This window comes from Mesocricetus auratus, unplaced genomic scaffold (genome assembly GCF_017639785.1).
Source record: "Mesocricetus auratus isolate SY011 unplaced genomic scaffold, BCM_Maur_2.0 contig_12714_pilon_obj, whole genome shotgun sequence".
Classification (NCBI taxonomy): domain Eukaryota; kingdom Metazoa; phylum Chordata; class Mammalia; order Rodentia; family Cricetidae; genus Mesocricetus; species Mesocricetus auratus.
The window spans coordinates 1-15,233 of NW_024431981.1; the positions used below are offsets into that span (position 1 = coordinate 1).

Consider the following 15,233-nt stretch of genomic DNA (forward strand, 5'->3'; position numbering starts at 1 on the left):
GGCAACAGCTGGCTTTCTAGGCACATGGAATGTATTGACAACATCACTTTTTTTGAAAGTGAAGCAGGGCTAATATTTCAACCAGTGTTTAAGAAGCAGGTTTCAGCATATCATCTGATACCTGGCATCCATGACTATTCTTGAGCAAGATCACCTCATACCTTTAGAGTGGCTGGTCCCTGTTTATAAACAACAGTGGCTGAGTTTGCCTCATGCACAGCAGCACAGGAATATTGGGCCGAGAACCATCAATGAAAAAGAACTTAAAGATGCAGCATGAGATGTGGAGTGACCATCAACAGAGATGGCACATACTCCTGGAAGTGGTCAGGTTGCAAATTTAGCTTTCCTTTACTTATCATCTTTACCAACAGTGATATCATTTTCAAGCAATGTCATCAGGACTGTGATGATGCTGCTTTCTTAAAACAAGTATGAAATGAAATGTTTAGAATAACTTTGTTATGCTTTGACTCTGATGGAAAACTAACTTTCAGTAGGACAACTGAAATCATTACTTTTGAAAATAGCGAGGCGAAAAATGTAATGGCATTTGATAGCAACATTTAAGCTTCCCTTTATAACTGTTCTGCAACTTCCTGTTTATATCTTTAGCAAACACAGGAATGCTGTAATCTTTATTACACCACAGGTGCAGTTTGAAAACATTGAATGACTAATTTAATATGAAGGCTGTTCTATGAATACCATCAAGATGACAGCACAACAAAATGAAATCAAGTATTAAGAGTCTGGTACCACCACAAAACAATGCTGTCCGTCTTCCCTTCGTTTCTGTCAATTTGTGAAGAAAACTTTAATGTCCAACATAGTATTTGTCAAAACAATAAAAGGAAGCTGGTGTTTTGATTTTTCCTTACCATCAACAGTCAGTTTTGAATGGAAATTAGTGACTTTAAAGGGAAATAAGTGACTGTATTTGCAAGAAAAACATCTAAATAAACTCATCAGATAGATTTGACCCTAAGGTGGAGACAAAATAAAAAATTCTCTCTATGGCTGATACTCTTATATCTTATCTATAAGTTTGCAAGATGTAAATCCTTGGTCAAAAAAAAAGACAACTGAGATTAGTCACTGTTAATATATGCTTTCAAATAAAAAAATAGTGTCAGGTTTTCCATTTGGTATAACATATACTTTATTAGTGTTTTAGAATTGTTTTCAGATCATTTTTACATCACTTGAAAACTTTTGTTATACCTAAATGTAGGCCTGTACAATACTTGTGTGCCTGGTGCCCATGGAGGCCAGAAAAGGACACTGGATCCCCTGGGACTGAAGCTGTAGATGTTGTGAGCAAGTATGTGGGTGCTGGAAATTGAGTGCAGATGCTCTGGAAGGGCCATCAGTTTTGTGAAACACTGAGCACTCTATCCAGCCTATGCTTGTCTGTCTTGAATTGCGCTCTGCAAAATTAACTGTTTATTATCTTTAAATTTAGCTTCCTTCAGGCTCTAAGAGTATGGAGAGAATGAAAGCAGATTCTCAGCCAAAATATCATGATAGCTTTTGTTGTGAAACCTCATGAGCTGTCCTCTATTGTCTCCATGTCTCTCATATCTCTTAAATTGCCCTTGAAACTCTCCTTCCAGTATGGGAAGGCTTTAATAGTCCAAAGAACAAAAGTCTTGCATGTTTCAGCCCAGAACCATTACAGAGTGAGGCCAAAAAAAAAATCACTTAGGTTCTTCACAGCAACAGTCCACTTCTCTACCACCTTGTGTCTTAGTTTCTTTTTCTATTGCTGTGCTAGAAAGCCTCTCCATTTGGATTTAGGTTTCCTGCATGGTCCTTGGAGAGCAACATGGACTCATGTGTTTGACCAGAACCAATCATCCACAAGGCTTGCAGTGATTACTGAAGCATTGGACATCAACAAGGGCCCTGGCTGTTGGCTCCTGGCAGCAACCCAGGCCCAATGTCATCATAATCCCTAGGTGGCAGCACAGGCCCCTCAGATACACATGGCCCTGGTGACAGCATGGCCCATGGACACCACCATGGGTAGAGGTCCTGGCCTTGGTGGCAATATGGGACCATGCTGTGCAACATAAACTCGTCTGTCACAGACCCAGATATAGCTTTAGGCAGCAGCCCAGGCCCCAACATCACACTGGTAGTGGGTGGCAAGCAGGATACCAAAATCAGTCCATTCCTCAGAGCCCTTGCATTTTCAGAACTGTGGCTTACCGAATCATGTGAAGCTTTCTGCCTCTCTTTATCTCTGAATTCATCATTGTTTACTTGCTCGTTATAAGGACAGTCCAACTCTGGCACCCCAAGTGGACGGGAATGTGGGTGTTTCAGGCAGGCTGGACATTGAGGAACCAGGGTTCCCCATTAGCGTCTTTTCCCTCTAAAACCTTATTTTCGCTTAGTGAGTATTTATTGTACAGCTCATTTGGGTTCATAAAGAGAGTTACTTTTAAGTATGCTATTACCATTTTCACTTTGAAATTCCTTTGTTCAGTTTCTGTGTTCTACTTCCTGCTACAATTTTCCTTGTTTTTTTTCCTGTTTCTGTGTTATATATATATATATATATATATATATATATATATATGTCCTATAAAATGCTCTACCATTCTTTACAAAATAGAGTTTTCATAAATGAAAGAAAATAGAATACTTATTTTCTGTGTCTTAATTTGCTTAATATGGTGATCTTAGTGTGCACCCATTTTCCAAGAAACAATATAATTTCATTAATTTTTAAAAACTCATTTTTATTAAAATTTTCCACAATATATTGCAGTCATATTCTTTCCACACCCCTGACTCCTCCCAGTTCCTCTTTACTTCTCTTCCCACATAAATTTATGTTCCCACTCTCTCTGTATCTCTTATCGCACACACACAGACACACACACACAGAGAGACACACACACACACAGAGAACAACTACAACAACAAACAAAAAATAAAACAAGCCTAAAGTTAAAGACTAAGTATACAATTTTGAAAGCTTCCACCATAGTCAAGTTCCTTATGACTTACAAAATACCTGTTGTAGTAGTTCCAGGCCTGCCCCCCCGATTCCCTCTTTACCTTGCCTTCCCATACCAGTTCCTATTCAGGCCTTCTAGTGTTCTGTTAACACTTCAGAACTTTACATTTTCCCTTCTTTTGAAGATCCCCTCCTCCACTCTGGTCCCTTATTAGCTACCTGACCACTACTGTTATTTGGATTGAAAAACACATGTAAACTTAAAAGCTAACAGCCACCTATAAGAGGAAATATGCAATATTTATCTTTCTCTCTCTGGGTAATCACAGAATAATTATTTCTAGCTCCATCCATTTTCTTGAAAATTCCATAATTTTGAGGTTTTTTTTGTTTGTTTCCTTTTTTTCTTTCAAGCAGCGTTTCTCTGTAGCTTTGGAGGCTGTCCTGGAACTACCTCCTATAGACCAAGCTGGTCTTCAACTCATAGAGACCCTATTGCCTCTGCTTCCAAAGTGCTGGAATTAAATGTGTGGGCCACCACCGCCCAACAATTTTGCCTTTCTTGACAGCTGAATAATATTCCATTGCAGAAATGTACCATATTTTCTTTTTCTGTTCATTACTTGTTGGTCAGTTAATCTTTTTCCAATTTCTGTCTATTACAGATAGAATAACAAAGTATGTCATATGTTTCTGTAGTAAGATGTAGAGTCATTTGGGTATATGCTGAAAAGTAGTATAGCTGGATCTTATGGTAGATCCATTTTAAGCTTTCTGAGAAACCCCTCCAGTGATTTCCATAGTGGTGGTTCAGGTTTGCACGCCCACCTGCAATGAATAAATGTCCTTCTTCCTGACATTCTCACTATCATGTGAAGTCATTTGATTCACTGATTTTGGCCAATCTGACATGAGTAAGTCGAAATTCAAAGTAGTTTCCATTTCCATTTCCCCAATGGCTATACCTGTTGACTTTTCAGTTATTTGTGTTTCATCTTTTAAGAAGTCTGTTTAGTTTTATGCTTCCTTGTTTTTACTTGAGGTACTTGTTTTCTTGGTATCTTGTTTTTCTAATTTGTAGTTCTTTATATATTCCAGGTACTAACCCTCACTCTCTCCCATGTATAACTGGTGTTGGTTGTTTCTCACTCTGTAAACTGTCTCAGCATGATGGTGTCTTTTGCCATAGAGAAGATTTCCAATTTCATGAGATTCTATTTACTAATTGCGGTGTGCCTGTGTGTGTCCTATTGAGAAAGTCTTTTCCTGTGCCAACATATACATGGCTATCCCACACTTTTTCTTCTATCAGATTCAGATTATAGGGTCTTACACTAAGGACTTTGATCCATTAGGAGGTGAGGTTTTTGCAGGGTGATAAATATGAATCAATTTGCATTCCTCTATATGAAGACATCTAGTGTGATCAGCATCATTTGGTCATGATGCTTTTATTTCTACACTGCTGTGTTTGGGATTATGTTTCTCAAATCAGATGACTGGATTTATTTTTTGGGTTTCAAGTGGATTCCATTGATCAACATCTCTGGTGGGTTTTTTTTGTCAATACCTTGCTGTTTTTATTACTATAGCATTTTAATATAGATCAAAATTTGGAATGGCTAGATATTCAGCAGTTCTTCTTTTAAAACAAAATTCTTGAATGGCTTAGATATCCTTGGTGTTGTTTAGGTTAAGTTTCGTTTCCATATGAAGCTGAGAAGTGTCCTTTCAATGTCTGTGAAGAACTACAGCCATGCTGCAGTTCAGTTCTATAGTCGGTTTGTTGTTGTACAATATCTTTTACATTTCATACTATTTGTCATGTTTTATTATTTGATCTTGAGCTTATGCAGCCCTTTTCAGAAAGTTCCAGGATGAGCTTGTATTTACCTGTTTTCATGAAATAATTTCAGATCGTGTGTTTAAATTTCATTTTTATATAGTATTATCTCTAACCTATATCTCAGTTAAAATGTACTTTCCCCCTTTGGTTTTGTCCTTCCCATCCCTTCTATGTACATTGTCTAATCTCCTCTCTAACTCATGACCTCCTCTGTTTCTTTAAATGTATATATCACATTTATTGACACATAAATATATAAAGCAACCTGCTGCATCCTCTTTAGTTTTACTTGTATGTGTATAGATTCAGGAACAAACACTTGGTTTCTAATAACCAGTTAGGGGTCTCATTACTTGGGAAGATGATTTCTCCCACTCTCAGCACTTCATAGCTGTCTGTAGTTGTAGAGGTGGGATTTCTTCCTTCCATGTTACCATTTATAGATTTTTTTTGGTTTTACGAGACAAGGTTTCTCTGTATTGTTTTGGAGGCTGTCGGTCCAGCCTGGCCTCGAACTCACAGAGATCTGCCTGCCTCTGCCTCCCGAGTGCTGGGATTAAAGGCGTGCGCCACCACTGCCCGACACCATTTATAGATTTAATGTACTTGCTCAGCCTGTGCCTAGGCACTCCTATTGGTAAGGTGCCATGTGTGAAGCATCACTCTCCTCTTTAGGAGACACAATCTCACTGCAGACTTCATGGTACTTTGGCTTTTACAACCTTTCTACACCTCTCCCATGATGTTCCCTGAGCCTAAAGTATAACCATTGCATTGGATATGTGTCTATTTGTTTTAGTGACCTCGGTATCAGTTGTTCCTCATATTTTGAGTAGTTGTGGTGTTTTGTAATGATCCCTGTCTGCTGTAAAGAAAGACTTCTTCATTGAAAGTTGAGAGCAGACTTTTCTGTGGGGATACAGATGAGTATTTATAATACAGTTAGGAATTATGCTGGGTTAGCAGAGATGCCACAGAATGTCCTTCTCTGTGCTACATGACCTCACTAGTCCAGAACTTGGATAGGTTTCCAATGCCATGTGTCATTTCCTTCCTGTTGAACAGGCCTTAAGTCTGATTACACTGCTGTTGGTTATTGTCAACATATGAGTGTACTATTGCACTTTTAGTGTATAGTGTCATGCTGGTCATTTGTGTGGTTCATAGGTATCACATTTGATTAGGACTTCTGGTTGCTTCACACGCTCATCAGCTTGCATATCCCATCTGATATTATGAAAGTTAGTGTTCAAGGGAGGCTGTATGATCAAAGCAGTTGTATTTCCCACCCTGTGGGTCCCAGGGTCAGGTTCTATCTGTATTAGCCTCACATTGCAGGGGTCATTGATCACAGACTGATGTCTTTTGGATAGCAATCAAAACCAGCCAAACAGCACGGAGTCTGACCCTGACTGGAGGACTGTGGATGTTGGATAGGCTAACTATCCAACTGGATTAAAGATGAGAGACACCTGGTCATATCAGGAAGGCAATCAGTTAATAGTGAAGGCCCCAGTTTATTGTAGCATCATCTTAAGCAACCACTGAATTGTAGAGGGGTGCAATGGCAGAAGACGTCTATTATCATGTATAAAGGGCTGGTAGCAAATATTTCTGTTAATCCTAGAGACACTTCTTTGCAGCAAGTAATCAAGCCCTCAGGCACTCCATACCAGCATGTCTCACCAGCTTTCAGGGTGGGTGTAGACTCCCTCTGGCCCAAAGCTATTGTTATTTAGAATAGGAGCCATTCCCTAATGAGGTTAGGCCATCCAATGCCTACTAGCCAACATCTAAAGGACAATAGAAATTCTTGGATCTCCAGAACAAGTGGCTGGGTTGAAATATTTCCAAAATATACGGGTCATGACATCCCAGGATGGAATTCACCAGGTTTGGCAGCAGGTGTCCTGACCCACTATGATACCCTATCAGCCTGGCTTGTTTTGAGTCTTTCAAATTTATTTTAATGTTGAATTTGGCCACGTCATTGTAGTGCATGCCCTCAGGATAGATCCAGCTCAAGTCCTCTGAGTTATATTGTGAAGTGCATGGTGGCTTCAGAAATAAGAACTTACATTTAACCCTTAGGAGGCAACTAAGGGCAACAGCAATGATCCACACAGTGTTTCTTGAACACTTTGGACCAACATTTCAAAAACAAATTTCTAATGCCTAGTACAGGAGTATTTGTTAGTCTGTGACTATTGGAGGCATCATTGTCAGCTCAACTGTCACAGCAGATATAAATATATACAAGTATACATATATATAAGGTTATGTAAAATATGTAAATTATTTCTGAGACAAACAAAACAACTGACAATGAATACTACAGAGGAATAAGGGAGAAACCCTCATTCAATGTCATTAGGAGAGCAAACTGCTGCATTCAATTTGAAAATCAGGTGGAGAATACCAAAAAATATTAATCTGGCACAGAATCCAGCTGAAACACTCTTTGACATTGGTGCAAAGGACTTGATATCCTGCTCCACAGATATTTGCTCATTAAAATTCATTGCAACTCTATTCACAGGAGCTAGGAAATGAAAACCACCTAAATATTCTTCAACTGACTAACGGGTATGAACATGGTGGTATATGTACACCATGCAATACTTTTTAGGTCTGTAGACAAGTCCTAAAATTTCTAGGCTGTCAATATCATGAAAATTTGTTCTTTCTGCTTCCATCATGGCATATAGTTTTGCTGGGTAACTTAATTTAAGAGAGCAGACATAATTTTCTAGTTCTAAAATGCATTGCTCCTGGCCCTTCTATTGTTTCCATTGAGAAATCATGTGTCATTCTGTTAAAGTAGTTTCCTTTATATGTGATATGCAGTTTTTTTCTGCCACCCACCATGAATGACTTGTGCTATGGAACTGTGATCCAAAGTAAACTTTTCTGCCTTAGGTGGCTTGTGTGAGGTAGTTTGCTACACTGATAAGGAAAGCAATGGATACCCTGCTTCTTGTGTCTGGTGGAGCGAGCTTCTTACCCTTTCCAGCTTCCAGAAATGGGGAAAAGAATGACCCTATCACCGGGCGGTGGTGGCTTACGCCTTTAATCCCAGCACTTTGGAGGCAGAGGCAGGCGGATCTCTGTGAGTTCGAGGCCAGGCTGGACCAACAGCCTCCAAAACAATACAGAGAAACCCTGTCTCAAAAAACCAAAAAAAAAAGAATGCCCCTATCTGACATAGTTTAATGAAGAATAAATACAATGAAAGCACCAGGTGCTTTGTGCAGACTGTGTGCAAAGGAAGCACACGACCTTCGGTTATTACCACTATTGTCTAGCCTTCTCCTAGACCTCACAGTGTCAATTTCACATCAAATTCAACAGCTCCTTTCCTGAGGCACTGGAAAGATTTGTCCATCAGTGAAATCCCTGAAGACACCTTTGTAAGTCAGAGTTACTTTGTCATTGAAATAGGAAATAAAGTGGGAGAGATTGTGTGTACATATCTGTGTGCATGTGTGTGTGTGTGTGTGTGTGTAAGTCAGAAGTGAATGTTCTTCCTGTACTCTTCACATTGGTGGTTTTTTATTGGGAGGGGCCATTGAGATGGGGATTTGCACTGAACTTGAACCTGGCATTATTCTTTTTTAATACTGTAGGGAAAAGGTGCCAGCCAAAGAAACATATCCTGAGAAGAGCCAAAGAAACACACTTTGGCCCTGCAACCAGAACCAAAGAAATGCACCCTGACCCTGAAACCAGTGGTAAGGAAACACACTTTGTTCCTGGAAACAGAGCCAGTGAAAGAAATACACCATGGCCCTAAAACCAGAGCCAAATCTGACCCTAACCCTGTGCAGAAAACAAACCAGTCCTTGAGCAGGAGCTCTAGCTAATCTGAGCTCAGCATTGAAATCTAACCAATCCCGACCCTGGAAGCCCTATATAAACCCTGTGTCTGTTTAGCTTGTGGCTGTTCCTGCTACCCAGGCGTCCTCTGCCACTCTAGCAGAAGGCAGCCACTCTCCTGGATTCTTCCTGTGGGGATCACAGACCCTGGCCGGAAACCCACTTCTTGATCAGCCTGGGAGCAGGGAGCTGCTGCAAGACAATGTTTACTGAAATCAATTCAGTGCCATAAATTCCTGATAAGGGCTTGATAAGTGCTCAGTCACTGAAACACCCTGATTTTGATCTTCCCTATGGCTAGCTATTCCCTGCTGTTTTCCGATTCTGGTGCCAGAGATTTAACCACCAGCCAGGAGGAAGGAGAGGTCTGTGAGAGTGAGAGGAGTGTGAGAGGTCGGTTGGAGATTTGTGAGTGTATGGATAGCAGAAGTTTTTCTGAAGGGAAGCGTTTTTCTTGGGAAGTTCTCCTAAGCCGATTTGGGGAGCATAAAGTTTCTTTTTTTTGTTTTTTTAAATTTATTTTTCAGTTTAAATTTAGATAAGAAACAAGGTTTCTTCACAAGTCAGTTCCAGGTCCCTCTCCCTTTCCCTCCCCTCCTCCCATGCCCTCCCCCAACCCCCCATTATCCCCTCATTTCCCCAGGGAGGGTGAGGCCCTCCATGGGGGTGTCCATAGTCTGTCATTTCATAAAGGGCAGGGCCTAGACCCTTCCCCAAGAGTTCAGGGTGAGAGTGCACCTCACATTGTTGGATGAGAGTCCAAAGTCCATTTGTATACTCGGGATGGGTACTGATCTGCTGCCCAAGGCTCAATAGATTACCTAGGCCTCCTCACTGACACTCACATTCAGGGGGTCTTGATCAGTCCCATGCTGGATTCCCAGGCTAATGCCTGGGATTCAAGAGTTAACTTTTGTCAGCTCAGCTGTTTCTGGGGGTTAAACCAGCCCAGTCTTAATCCCTTTGGTCATCAGTCCACCCTCTCTGTTACTGGCTTTCTTGAGTTCAGCTCAGTACTTAACCAAGGGAGTCTGCCTCTTCTTCGATGCGCCACTAAATGAAGTTTATGTTTCCCAGACTCTCTGGCCGTAGCATAAAGTTTTCTTAACGCAACCGACTGGTGTCTGTGTCATCTATCTGACCACCTCGCCACATTCTCGGATACAGGCTGCACAGGAGGCGCGGCATCTTCCCTTCCAATAAACCCCTTGGATGAGCTTTGGGTAAAGACTGTCTTTTGAGGCAGAGCAGAGACGACCCTGGGCAGAGCAGAGCAGAGCGAGCAGGGCTGTAACACATTTGGTAGGGAAACCTTCCCTTGGCAGAGTGGAGTTGTTACACTCAGCTCTCCACTCTCCCTGAAGCAGAGCTGAACTGTAGAAGCTTTGCCCCAGGGGAAACCCAAGCAAAACTGCTATACTGGGCAAAAACATCCCCAGCTTGAAGACCCTCTCCTGCTGGAGAAGAGCCCATATACTGGGTAATCCTTTCCCTGAGGCAGGCCTGTAAACTGGTATGCTTACTGGGGCCTGTGGTTGTCCTTGGCTCTTAAACTTAGTATTCTGTGACTCCTGAATTCCTGTCCCATCAGAACCGCCCAAAATGCCTACAAATATAATATTCTTAGAATTACTTAATAATTTTCTGAGAATTTTATCCAGGCACACAGTAGATTTTGATCACATTCACCCTCCACTGCTCCCTGTCTCCATCCAGATCCATCCCTATCCCCAATCCCTCCCAACTTTGTCTTCTCTCTTTTTTATTATTTTATTATTTTAATTTTAAATAGCTTGCTTCACATGTCAATCCCAGTTCCCTCTCCCTGTCCTCCTCCCGCACCCCCTCACTATCCCCCACAGCCTCCCACTCTATCACCAGTTCCTTCCACATAGAGTCTCTCATTTCACTCAGGGAAGGTTCCAGGCACTCCCTAAGAGTCCAGGATGAGAGAGCATCCCTCTTGGTGTTATAGGAACACAAATTCTGTCTGTATGCCAGGGATAAACACTGATCCACTGCTCAAGGCCCCATAGGTTGTCCAGGTCTCCTCATGGACTCTCACACTCATGGGGTCGGGAACAGTCACATGCTGGCCTCCCAGCTGTCTGTCTGGGGTCCAAGAGCTCTCCCCTGTTCAGATCACCTGTCTCTGCTGGTATTGCCAGCCCATTCTTTGCCAATTTGCTCATCGCTCCTGTGTTTCTGTCACTGGGTTCCATGGGTTCAATTCAGTGTTTAACTGTGGGTGTTTGCCTCTGCTTCCATCAGTCACTGGATGAAGGCTCCAGGATGATTATAGACATCAAGTTCATTATCAGGAATGGGCATTCAAGGTGGTCTCTCCACTATTGCTTAGTTTGCCAGTTGGTGTCATCCCTTTAGATCACTAGAGGTCTCACTGGTGCCAGATCTGTCTTCTAACCTATGATCCTCGCTTTCCCCTATTATACCCCACACTCAACCTTTCTGTTCCCCCATGACCTACTCTATCTTCCTCTTCTCCTCCTCTATTCTTCCCAACTCCCACTCCCCCCCACACCCCTTGCAGCGTTCCCAATCTGTTCAGAAGATCTTGCCTCATTCCTCTTCTCTGGGGTACCATGTATGTCTCTCTTAGGTTTTTTCCTGTTTCGCAGAATCTCTGTCAGTTTAAGTGCAGACAGGCACTATCCTGATCCATGTCTAAAATCTATATATGAGTGACTATATACCATGCTTGTCTTTTTGTGACTGGGTTACCTCACTCAGGATGGTTTCTTCTAGTGCCATCCATTTATCTGTGAATTTCAAGATTCCATTGTTTTTTTTTTTCTGCTGAGTAATACTCCATTGTGTAAATGTACCACATTTTCTCTATCCACTCTTCGGTTGAGGGGCATCTAGGTTGCTTCCAGGTTCTGGCTATTACAAATAATGCTGCTGTGAACATAGTGGAGCAGATGTCCTTGTTGTATGAATTTTCATCTTTTGGATATATGCCTAAGATTGGAATTTCTGGGTCTTGTGGGAGATTGATTCCCATTTTCTGAGGAATCTCCATACTGATTTCCAAAGTGGGCCTACGAGTTGGCACTCCCACCAGCAGTGGAGGAGTGTTCCCCTCCCTCCACATCCTCTCCAACATAAATTGTCTTCAGTGTTACTGATTTTAGCCATTCTGACAGGAGTAAGATGGTATCTTAAAATTGTTTTGATTTGCATTTCCTTGATGGCTAAGGAAGTTGAGCACTTTCTTAAGTGTCTTTTGGCCATTTTAGACTCCATTATTGAGAATTCTCTATTTAGTTCTGTACCCCACCATTTAATTGGATCCTTTGGTGTTTTGGAGACTTGCTTCTTGAGTTCTTTGTAAATTTTGGAGATGAGCCCTCTGTCAGATGCAGGCTTAGTGAATATCTTTTCCCATTCTGTGGACTGCCTTTTTGTCAGGTTGACTTTGCCTTACAGAAGCTACTTAGTTTCAGGAGGTCCCATTTGTTATTTCTCGATCTCAGTATCTGTGCCACTGGTGGTATATTCAGGAAGTGGTCTCCTGTGCCAACTCTTTTCTCTTCTAAGAGTTTCATTGTGGTTGGCTTTATGTGGCGATCTTTGATCCATTTGTACTTAAATTTTGTACAAGGCAACAGACATGGATCTAACTGCAGTCTTCTGCATGCCAATACCAAGTTATGGTAGCACCGTTCTTTGAAGATGCTTTCTTTTTTCCATTGTGTAGTTTCAGGTTCTTTGTCCAAAATCAAGTGTTCATAGGTGTGTGGGTTAAAATCAGGGTTTTCAATTCGGTTCCATTGGTCAACCTGGCTATTTTTGTGCCAATACCAAGCTGTTTTCAGGACCATAGCTCTATAATAGAGCTTGAAGTCAGGTATGGTGATGCTTCCTGAAGTTCCTTTATTGTATAGGGTTGTTTTGGCTATCCTGGGCCTTTTGTTTTTCCATATAAAGTTGATTAATGTTCTTTCCAGGTCTGTGAAGAATTGTGCCAGAATTTTGATAGGGGTTTCATTGAATCTGTAGACTTCTTTTGGCAAGATTGCCATTTTTATTATGTTGATCCTACCAATCCAAGAGCATGGGAGATCTTTGCATTTTCTGGTATGCTCTTTGATTTCTTTCTTAAAAGACTCAAAGTTCTTGATATACAGGTCTTTCACTACCTTGGTTAATATTATCCCCAGATATTTGATGCTGTTTATGGCTATTGTAATGGGTGATGTTTCTCTGATTTCTTTCTCAGTCACTTCATCATCTGTATATAATAGGGCCACTGATTTTTTTTGAGTTTACCTTGTGTCTGGCCGCTTTGCTGAAGGTGTTTATCAGCTCTGGGAGTTCCCTTGCAGAGTTTTTCGGGTCCCTTATGTACACTATCATATCATCTGAAAATAGTGAAAGCTTTACTTCTTTTCCTATTTGTATCCCCTTGATCTCCTTTTGTTGTCTTATTGCTCTAGCTAGAACTTCAAGTACAATATTGAAGAGGTATGGAGAGAGTGGAGGGCCTTGTCTTGTTCCTGATTTTAGAGGAATTGTGTTGTGTTTCTCTCCATTTAGTTTGATGTTAGCTGTTGGTTTACTTTATATTGCTTTTATTATGTTCAAGTATGTTCCTGTTATCCCTGATCTCTTTAGGACGTTTATCCTGACGGGGTGCTGGATTTTGTCAAAGGCTTTTTCAACATCTAGTGAGATGATCATGTGGTTTTTCTTTCGCAGTTTATTTATATGGTGGATTATATTGATAGGTTTTCTAATGTTGAAACATCCCTGCATTCCTGGGATGAAGCCTGCTTGATTATGGTGGATCATTTTTCTGATGAGTTCTTGAATCCGGTGTGCTAGTATTTTATCGAGTATTTTTACATCGATATTCATGAGGGAAATTGGTCTATAGTTCTGTTTCTTAATTGTGTCTTTGTGTGGCTTGGGTATCAAGGTAATTGTAGCCTCGTAAAAAGAGTTTGGCAGTGAGCTTCCTGTTTCTATTGTGTGGAATACTTTGAGGAGTATTGGAATTAGCTCTTTGAACTTCTGGTAGAATTCTACACTGAAGACATCTGGGCCTGGGCTTTTTTTTTTTTTTGCTTGGAAGACTTTTGGTGAGTGCTTCTATTTCATTAAGTTTTATAGGTCTGTTTAAATTGTTTATCTGTTCTTGATTTGGTTTTGGCAACTGATATCTATCCAGGAAATTGTCCATTTCCTTTAAATTTTTGAATTTTGTTGAGTACAGATTTTCAAAGTGTGCCCTTATGATTCCTCAGTGTCCGTTGTTATGTCCCCCCTTTTCATTTCTGATTTTGTTAATTAGCATGCTCTCTCTCTGTTTTGGGGGATATATGAGTATAGCAGAACTTCATTAGGGAGTTTTTTTCCATTTCAATTTATTTTTGACAATCATGTTTGGTTCTATCCTAAGGGTCTCCAGGCTGTAGTTCCCAGACATAGGTTCCTAGGTTCCTGCAAAGTAGAATTGTACAATTGCTCTCTCTCTCTCTCTCTCTCTCTCTCTCTCTCTCTCTCTCTCTCTCTCTCTCTCTCTCTCTCTCTCTCTCTCATTGTGTGGGTCTCAATTTGGAACAATCATTGGTTGGCAACTCTCACATGTTCTGTCCCACCTTTACTCCAACACATCTTACAGGCAATACAGACTGGGTTGAAGGTTTGTGGCTGGATTGGTGATCCAGTCCCGCCAATAGAAGCCTTGCCTCAATAAGTAAGTGGCCACTTCAGGCCTTTGTATCCTACATTACTAGGACTCCTCTTTAGAGTCACCCTCATCGGTTGCAGGTAGTTTCCACTGCACAGATTTCCACATTGCCCATCAAATTCTCCCCATTTCCAGTCATGTCTCCCTACAGTTTTTGCTTCTGTCCCTCCCTCCACATCTGATACCTCCTGCTCTCATTCTCATCTGACCCCATTTCACCTGCAAATTCTATTCTATTGCCCCTTCCCCGGGAGATCAATGCTTCCCCCTTGATCTCTCTTTGATTGATCATTATCCTTTACTTTACAGCTAAATCCTCTTATGAAGTGAGTACATAATATGTTTGTCTTTGTGGATCTCAGATACCTCACTCGGGATGCTTTTTTTCCTACTTCCATCCATTTGTCTGCAAGTTCCATGATGTCATTTGTTTTAAAGCTGCTGAGTAATAATTCATTGTGTAAATGTACCATACTTTTCATAGCATCTAGGTTGTTTTCAGTTTCTGACTCCTGTGAATAAAACCCCTATGAACATAGTTGAGCAAGTGCCTAGTGGTAATGTGTAGTACCCTTAGTGGTATAGCTAGATATGGAGGTAGATCAACTCCTAAGTTTCTGAGAAACAGCCATACTGATTTCAATAGTGGTTGTGTAAGTCTGTAGTCTCACCATCAGTTGAGGTGTGTTCTCCTTGTTCCACATACACATACCCAAGAACTGTCATATGTGTTATTGACCTTAACCTTCTGAGAAGTATAAGATGGAATCTCAGAGTCGTTTTGATTTGCCTTTCTCAGATGGCTAAGGATGTTGATCATTTAA

General features: G+C 41.0%; 1 pseudogene; it reads left to right on the plus strand.

Annotated features, from left to right (window-relative positions):
- Nucleotides 1–9: 9 nt before the first annotated feature.
- On the plus strand, nt 10–635 carry LOC121138285 (annotated as a pseudogene).
- The last annotated feature ends 14,598 nt before the right edge of the window (nt 636–15,233 follow it).